The sequence below is a fragment of the Tarenaya hassleriana genome, unplaced genomic scaffold, assembly GCF_000463585.1.
Source record: "Tarenaya hassleriana unplaced genomic scaffold, ASM46358v1 Cleome1, whole genome shotgun sequence".
Taxonomy (NCBI): domain Eukaryota; kingdom Viridiplantae; phylum Streptophyta; class Magnoliopsida; order Brassicales; family Cleomaceae; genus Tarenaya; species Tarenaya hassleriana.
Window position 1 is genome coordinate 409,130 of NW_010960187.1, and position 9,975 is coordinate 419,104.

Below are 9,975 nucleotides of genomic sequence, written 5' to 3' on the forward strand. Positions count from 1 at the left end.
TTCCCTTTCCTTTTTCTTCTCCTAGCCAAACCCAAGGCTGCATGTTTTAAGACCATTCACATTTTGGAATCTTGTGTGTGTGTGTGTGTGTATATATAATTGTGGGTGAACGACCGATTGTCTAATATGTTGAAATCATACGCTATCATGGTCCAGCATTATATATAGTCAGTCAGCACATAAATTCTCGACCTTTCGATTTTCATTAGACAAAATAACAAAAGGTTTCAAGAAAATAATACGTAGCTTGGATTGCATGTGATGTGTATATTAGCTAAATCATTTAGGCGTTCCATATATATATATATATATATATATATAATACCTGTATATGCATAGGCATCTCTCTCTCTCTCTCTCTCTCAAGTAATGAAATTAAGTATATTGATACGTTCAGATGCATTGGATCCGTTGTATTTTTGTGGTCAATCATATGACCATATCTTTGACCTGAATCTTGTCATATGATTGCATGTATCTTAACACAATGCAGAAATAATTCATGCTTCAAATTATTCAATATAAAAGACATAACTATTGATGCATATGCAGTGTCTGTATATGTGTGTGTATATATGTATATATTAGTACCTACACAACTAATTTGATGAGTCTATACGAAGGGTTTGGTGGCAAAAGGGAGAAAATGAGATAAAGGGAACATGGGATGGACCACAAGAAAAAAAAACCTTTGCTTAAACAATAAAAATAAAATAAAATAAGAATATAATTAATAGCGCCACCCAACTAGTGGGGAAATCTAAGATGGGATAGCGTCTGTTTTTTTTTTAAATAAAAAATTAATAAATTCCCTTTTCTAAAATATATTTTAAAGAGAATGCAAATTGTCATCATAAATAGAATCTTCCATGGTGAATACAAGGATATTTCATTATTTTGAGTTGGTGGAGAAATAATTTTTAAAATTGATGATATATATATATATATATATATATATATATATATAATGGGCAAATTAATTCTATTCTATAAGAAAATCAAGCAAAATCTAATCAATTTGAAAATGGTGGAATAAATAAATAAAACTTTGTATTATATGGTTTATTTTTCACTTAGCTTTGCGGTCCGAATCAATTGTTTCATAGTTTGGATGAAAACCTAAGCTGATCATAATGGAATGAGAATGATACGAAACAGAAATGTTTTGTCCCAAATTTAGGTTTATAGGTTTCAAGTTTTTTTACACATTTTAATAGAAGAACCTGAATTAGAAATAGATATATAAGTGAATATACATTAAATTAAGTTAAATCCAAAATCAACTCTCGATTTATAATGTTGATAGGATTCGAACTCTAATTATCACACTAACGATCAATCTCTAGACTAATAATATAGAATTAAAAAAGCAATATTGATGGATATAATATAATATTTACGATTTAATTTTATTCCATCCAAAATTTTTCATCCCAGAGTAACAAAAAACATCTAAATTAAACGTAAACGGAATTTAAATGGAATGATTATAGAGCATATCAAAGTGTAGGTACCGTAAATATGGGCAAGATGAATTGTTTTTTGGGGGAAAAAAAGCCGTGATGAGATTATTGGTGCTTATTAATAAAAAGTATATTTTTTTTAAATTCGTATGAAGTAGAGACTTCGCGTTCACTCTTTGAAACCAATATATAAAGGAACCCTAAAAATAGGAAACATGTTAGAAGTGAAAATTAAAAGAGAGAAAAAAAAAGTAAAAGAAATTAAGTTTTTAACTATAAGAGGAACTTGGCCGTCTCTTACACCGAAGACGCTCCATAAAACCTCCCATTGTTTCCACCATTAGAGAGAGAGAGAGAGAGAGAGAGAGAGAGAGAGAGAGAGAGAGATCTTCGAGCAACCAGAGGAAGGGTCCAAAGGGATCGCATTGATCCTAATTAAGGTGAATTCATTCATATGGTTTATGTATTCACATCAAAGTTTAGATCAAGAAACATCGGTTTGCTTTGATTTTGGATCATGCTATCCCTTTGGACCCATCCTCCGGTAGCTTCTCCTGTCCTTCAATAGATCGGAGATCTCGCCGGCATGAATTTCCCGGTGACTTTTGATAATGCAATATCAGCTTCGTTGCTTCCAAGTAAGTTTTCCAGATTTAAGGCCATTAAGGCAAACACCTTTCTCATTATTTCTGCTTCTTATGCGTATAATTTACAGAATATTTGGGTATTTTAAAGTGTGTATATATATATATAATCATGCATACACATATGCTTGTGTAATTTTTGTATTGATTCGTTCCTTAAAATGATCAAAATTTTAGGTGTTGATTTGTTATGCAGCATCTTAGAATTATGATTTTGTAGTCATAGTAATATCTGTGTACTCATACATACATACATACATACATACATACATACATACATACATACATACATACATACATACATACATACATACATACATACATACATACATACATACATACACACACATACATACATACATACATACATACATACATACATACATACATACATACATACATACATACATACATACATACATACATACATACATACATACATACACACATACACGGATTTTGGCGAAAACAATTTTCAGATGTACTTTAGGAAAATTAGTTTTTATACATAGATTTATATAAAACAATCAAGGTCCCGATTTTCAAAAACGTTGGATCTCTCGTTACATAAGGGAATTCATACTCTCTTTTTTTACACTTGTATCGAAATTAAAAAAAAAAGCAGACACGATCACAAATCGGGTGATTAATTTGGTTAATTAGTTGTGTTAATCAATATCGTTCAAGGGATGATTAGTTGGATTAATCAATATTAACTAAACTGCCTACTTTTCCAAATTATTATTTCAAGAGAAAAAAAATAGATTTGTTGCTTAATAAAGCAAGTAATTTGAAGAAAACCTTTTGGTTTTCTTAAAAATATTATTATACAAATATTTTTTTAGAATTAGATTTATTTTATAGAAACGTTGATTTTTTTATACAGAAAATTGGTAATGATTTTCCCCGTTGGTCAACCTTTATTTACTTCGTTTTTTTTTTCTCTCTCGAAATTTATATTTTCCTTATTATATTTATTTACTCGGATTTGCTTTTACCGTGGTCAAACTCTTCTATTATTTTTTTTAGCACATGCCATTAACGAAACTAGATGCAGTAATATTATTAAATTATAGTAAACAAACCCCAATTATTCCCAATGAAATCGGTCAAAGAGTAGCCAAATCGCTTACCGGCTTTAAAGAGAATCCAAGAAATGAAGACCTTACAATCTATTGGCTCTTTCCTAATAATTATTTTTTAGGTGCGATATATGTTGGACAAATTTATACATGTACTAAGAAAATTGTGTAAGAACCTAAATATATATATTAAACAAAAATATGCGCTAAAATAAAAAATAGGAGTGGTCATTTCGGGTTTCGGTATTTGGTTATGTTCGCATTCGCTTATTTCGGTTATAAAAAACTATAACCATTCGGTTTTTATATAAATTTCGGTTCGATTCGATACGATTATTTTTCATTTCGATTCGATTTAGATTTGTTTTTTTTTTAATCTCATTTTTCAAAGAAATTATAGTTTTTTCGGTTATTTTTTAATCGGTTCGGTTCGTTTTCGACTTTTTTGGGTTTAAGAAATTATAACCGTTCGGTTTTTATATCAGATTCGATTGGGTTATGGTTATATCTTATTTGGTTCGGTTCGACTGTTGAGTTAATAATCAAAATGGTCACTCCTAAAAAAATATTCTATATATTAAAGGTTAGATTTTTTAATTTTAATTCTTTAATAGAAAAAATATAATGAAATTTGGACAGAAAAAGTATAAACTTATATACCTTAATTTCATAAATATCTAAAATTCCACCCGACATAAATATAACGAAACATACACGTAAAGATATAGTAATTAGATGAAAAATAATACAAAAGATTAAATAATAATTAAAGCTTGTGGTAGATCTTAACGTGTTTCCTTTCCTTTCAAGACCAAACATCACATTGAGTATCCCAAAGGTAAAGGTGTCATAAACATGTGATGAGTTTTTGAACCTTGAAAACAATGTTATTGTTTATGTTATATATACATACATATATAGATATATATAACCATTACGGGTATGTGTATAGATAGTGCTGATTGATTTTACCAAATTAAATTAGAGACGTTGATGTGCATAACGTTTTATATGCAAATAAAGCGTCTTTTATACTTCTGGTGCTGATTTCTATGAACTTACTGCAAATTTTTTTTTCCCTAATCGTTTTTAGATATTAGAAAATGGAATTTTAGAAAATGGAAAATATCTCTAACTCACTCTAGTTTGGTGGAATTCTATTGTTATATACTTATATATACAAAATTCAATTTTAGATTTTAATTATGTTTGGGTCCGATTAGTTTAGTTTTGGTATTTTCTTATAAAAAAATATGTCCACTCGATTTATATATCGATTTTTCATCTATTTTAGGTTATAAAATCGTTATAATTTTGATTAAGTTTTCAATTTATAAATAATATCCTAGTTTTATTAAATTCATACAAGATATTTTCTGTTGTCCCTTTATGTTAGATGTGTTTTTTTTTTCTCTTCTTATTTTTTTCCCGAATGTTACACTATGGTCTTGATAACCTCATCTTTCAAGAAAAAAATATTAATTTTCATTATAAAAGAAGGGAATAAGATATTTTATTAATGCATGGATTGATGGGCAAAATATTGTTACATATATCATCAATTTCTAAAACGAAAAGCTAAATGACATAAATTAACACACCATATACTATGGATAACATTCATCTTCACAATTTCTTTAACTAATTTTACAATATATATATATATATTCATACATGATTTTGGATAACCGCGAGTAGAGAGAAGTCAACCGTTTTTAGATCCTCCAAGTTTTCTTGTAACTTGATGCCAAAATAATTAAGAATTTGTTTTATGAAAATATATCCACTCGGATGTTATATTGATTTTCCATTCATTTTAGGCAGTGAATAACATTCACTTTGGATTTGATTTGTATAAAGAAAAAATATTCATTTTGTACTGAAAAATTCGTCTTCCTTCAATTTTTTAGTTTATTTTCGCATTGCATTTGGATTTGATAAGGATTCAGATAATTTGATTTTAAAAAAAAATCATCCAATCCATTTTTAGTTAATATTTATTTCAGATATATCTTATAATTATTTGATTTCTCTTAATTAAGTTTCCAATTCACAAGTAATATCCTAGTATTATTAAGCACCCCAAACCCTATAAGTCTATTTCCTGCTATTCGATTATGTTAGATTTATTTTTCTTCTCTTTTTAGTTTTTTTCTTTCTTACATGCTATATAGTCTTGAGGTTAAATTTTCCTTTTATGTTAGATTTTTTTTCCCGTTCTTAATTTTTTTCTTACATATGTTAACTTGAGATTAAGGTGTTGTTGTATGTGTTTCCCTATAGTCTTGATAACCTCATATTTATGGCATTATTGAAATTTGATAAACTGTTTTAGAAAGAACATATAAGGAGAGGAGGAAGAACAAAAGTAATAATTAATTTGTTAAAATAAAAAATAATAATTGGCAATGGAATTAAAATTGGATTTGCGTTGGTACACTATAAGAAGAAAAAAATAAAGAAAGAAAAGAAAAAGGTTAATGTATGAGGAGGATCTTTCATATGGGAAATTTGTAGTTCCATTGTCTCCTTCTTGGCCTACACTTGCTTTTTACGTATCCATAATATTTTCTCTTGTTTTCTAGTGAAGCAATGCTTCCTCAACCATCCTCGGACATGTCTTGTTCATGGAATCTATCTATCTATATATATAGAGAGACATATACACTTAAGTTTTCATGTTGATATTTTTCCTATCTACAAATTATTAAGATTTTTATTATAACACGTTTTTTTATAACTCTAAAATTTATCATGTCTTTAACTGAACTATATCTTCTAAAAGAACGATAAAGTCCATGTGAATGATTTTCCCCAAACGAAGACTCGAATTTGGGTTGTGAATAAATTTTACTCCATTCCTTACTAGTTGAGTCACCCAATCTTAAATTTTTTATACGTCTATTGAAATCGTCTTAGCTTTGTACTAGTGCAAACCCGTTATTTAGAGTTTGAATTCATTAGATTCTGATTGACTGTCCGCATATTTTACGTTGATATGAATCATATGATCATGTATAAATAAAAAGAAAAAGAAGATATCCTCAATTTTAGGGTATCCATCCATAAGGAAATTGGATATACGAGTTATCGATCAATTTTGTTTCGTCATGTTATAAACTCTCAAATCTGAATATAGAATATTGAGTTTGAATATAATATATTTGGATTTAGAATCTAACTTTGAATCCAAAAACCCAGAACTGATAGGATTTATAATTGAATACCCAAAATTTTCGAGTACCGGGCCCTAACGTGAATCTAACCCTAATGGTAGCTTCAATAAATATGAAAAAGCACTCTCACACGATATTGCAAATCAAAAAAAATTCCCAAACTGATTCTATTTCTTTGATACGTGTCAAGTACACTTCAATCCTTTCCAAGTAGCACTCAACCCACCCAGTTTCACTCCCCCTGAGTAAAACCCCAATATCACAAGAAATTCTATCAGCCACAAACACTTTGTGTGCAGCGCACACCACGTGTTACCCTAGACCTCGTCTAGGCCAGTGAGCAGTTCGCCTGTTACTTAAGGCTCTCCTTCAGATCTACCTCACGTTCTCTTAGATATCTCTCACCAGTGTTTCCCGTACATGTGACTCTCACCCGGGTCACAGACTCTGCTTCTCAATAGCAATAATCTCGACAACCCTTCTGTAATGGGGTCTTCGGTATATATAGACTTCTCAAAGTGATTCTCTCAATATCATCCGAATATATGCCTTGCCTTTTCTTGATTGATGTGAATGTCTTCTTTCCTTTTGTTGCTTCTTTCCTTTTGTGCTTTCCAAATTCAACTCCATACTTCCATTTGTTGATTTTATTCTTCTAGATGCTGAATATGCTATTTCCTTGCTTTAACAATCTCCCCCTTTTTGACTTTCTGCTTAGACACACTCAAACTCACAGAACACATAATCGCAATTCATAGCAACCAAGATATGTCTATACATTTGGTTCAACATAACACACATAACCAAAGTCATATCACTAGACAAATTCAGACAACAAACACACGTAGCATTCAGAACACAGAATTAAGTGAAGTCTATTTCAGTAATTTTGAACTACTGTTCACACTCAGTTTACTCTTCCTGATCAGACTTAGTCGCAGCGGAATGTTGATCTTAGCATCTGAAACTGATCGAACCTTAATTTCCATTTTCTCCCCCTGTGTGTTTAAGCAGAAGCTCAAAAAACATTTAAGCTCAATATCCAGACAAGTTTGAAAACCACTCATTTAAACGGGAAATTTTAAGTTTTTCGAAAACACTAGTGATTTTTCAGTTCCCGCCTCGTCACAATTTAACATGTTCATATTACTAAAGCGTCTAAATAATCACAGGTCATTTTTTTTAAACAAATCACACAGCAATAAAAAGAGAATCAAACGATTAGGTTAGAGATACCTGTCATGAAGATAATCAAGTCTCTGAAATGATCCTTTCGGTCAGTTGCACTTCACACATTCTCAGGCACTTCTCAAACCATACATAGTGTTGAACAATTTTTCATACTCTTTAGTATTCAGGTTCTGAACTTCTAGGACGTTGTATCAACAAGGACTTCCCACCATTTAGATCCAGACTATCTCTTTTAAAGATATACTCTTATAGATGCAATTTTTCTGCCATCTACAGCGGAGTATTCAGAACCTCCTTTTTTTTTTTGTTCTTCAGCCCTTAGACCATCGTATAGAATCTCGTCTCACAACTTAGACCCGAGCAGCTCATTTGTTTACTCATGTCATGAACTTTGTATAGATATCCCTTTCTGTTATGTTCTTTTTCATTTCTTTCCCCTTTTTTTTTCATGACAGCGGAGTATCAGAACCTGTATTGAATCTACTATATCAGTGAGATATACCTGAGAAATAGTGAAGCCCTTCTGACCTTCATTTTCATCTCATTGACTTTCACATCTCCTGACCTGTACTCTTTCCTGCACATTTTTCTTCTAAAACGTTGAGAAAAAAATTAGAGCTCCCCCACACTAAGGGATTTTTGTAAACAAACAAACCTATTCATATTTAGAGGTTTAGTGAATATGTCAACCAATTATTTCTCAGTAGGAACATACTCAATCATCATGGTTTTCTTCTCAACTTGTTCCCATAGTAAATGATGTTGCACAAAATTCTTTGAGATATTAATGCCACTCATATCATCACAACGTGCAGTAAAAGAGGGTAAGTTGATACCGTAATCGAATAGCATCTGACGCATCCACAGAAGTTGAGTGCAACAGCTTCCCAAGACAATGTATTCTGCTTCAGCAGAAGTACTTCGTCGATCATCAGCATGATCTCCCAAGTCCGCATTACAGAATCCCACCAACTCGCAGCTAGAGTCCTTTGTGTAGTGCAATCCAAATTCCAGAGTTTCCTTCACATACTTACTGATCCGCTCAACCGCATGTTGCGTAGATTTAGTTTTCTCTGATACGCGAAAAAGTGAGCGACCGCTCATTAAACGGGCGACCGCCCATAAAATGGGCGGGTCGCTCGTTTTGGCTGAGCTCCCGAGCATTCTCGAATTCTTGTTCTTCCGTGCCCGCTTCGTGAGGGTTCATCGTGGAGTCTTCCTGCAAGGAAAAACAAGCAAAACAACCTACCCATGGCTATCTAACGTCCTATAATGCCTAGAATGTGAGAAGAATTGTGATGCACGACGTTATAAAATCGGTGAAAAACCCGTGTGATCAGTTTCCCATCACCAAATGTAACACTCCCTCCACTTGGTGTTTCAATGAACCCTTTCAACAGTGCTTGATTACCAGTCATATGCTTGGAACATCCACTGTCAAAGTACCACATTCCAGTATCGTTGTTCTGCTCAGTAGTGTATGCCACATTGCACGCTAAATCTGATTTACGAACCCACCTGAGATTCCAAGGAGGATAATCATAGGATGGTGGTGGATACCTGGAAATTCCTTTGTTTCTCCACAAATAGAAACAGTTACATCTGAGATGTCCTTCTTTGCCACAGTGATAACAACTCCTATTTTCTCGACCTCTCCAATTAGTCTTTCTCACAAACTCTCGTGGGTGAGTACTACTTCGTTTGGTTGCAGGTGGCTCTTGACTCAAATTTCCCCCAGACACAAATTTTAGATCAGAATGTGATTTACCTTGATATCCAAGGCCAGAGTGATCTCCAGAGTTTCGACCTAATCCCAGTAAGTGATCCAACTTTCCAGTTCCATTTCCGAGAAGGTGCAGATTCTTCTTAGTGCCTTCCAACTGACATTTCATAAGTGAAGCTTCTTCTTTTTGAGCTAACTTCTGTTGAGTGTCTGTCAGTTGCATCTGAACTCGACTGAGATCCTTCTCCAACTGTTGTTTTTCACTGATCAGCTGTTTATTCATTTTCACCAATTTGTTCATCTCTTCAAACAATTCCTCCTCAGTGACTTCTTCATCATCACTATTCATCACTTCGTCATTTTCTTCTTCGATAACCCCGAGGAATGCCACAAAGTTAGATAGATTATCCTCATCACTCTCACTTTCTTCATCTGAAGAGTCATCTTCGTGAGTAATCAAGGATTTTCCTTTCTGTTTTATGCATTCCCTCTTTGTGTCACCAAAACCCCTGCATTCAAAGCATTGAGTTTCCTTGAGATTTTTCAGCACGCTTTCCATCCTTGCAATGCTCGGACATTCAGCCTTCCAGTGTCCTGCACCCCTACATTCCAAGCATTTTCCTGAATCTTTGTTACTTTGCTGTCCAAATTTATTCTTTCCCTTGAAGAACTTGTTGAACTTCTTAATGACAGAAG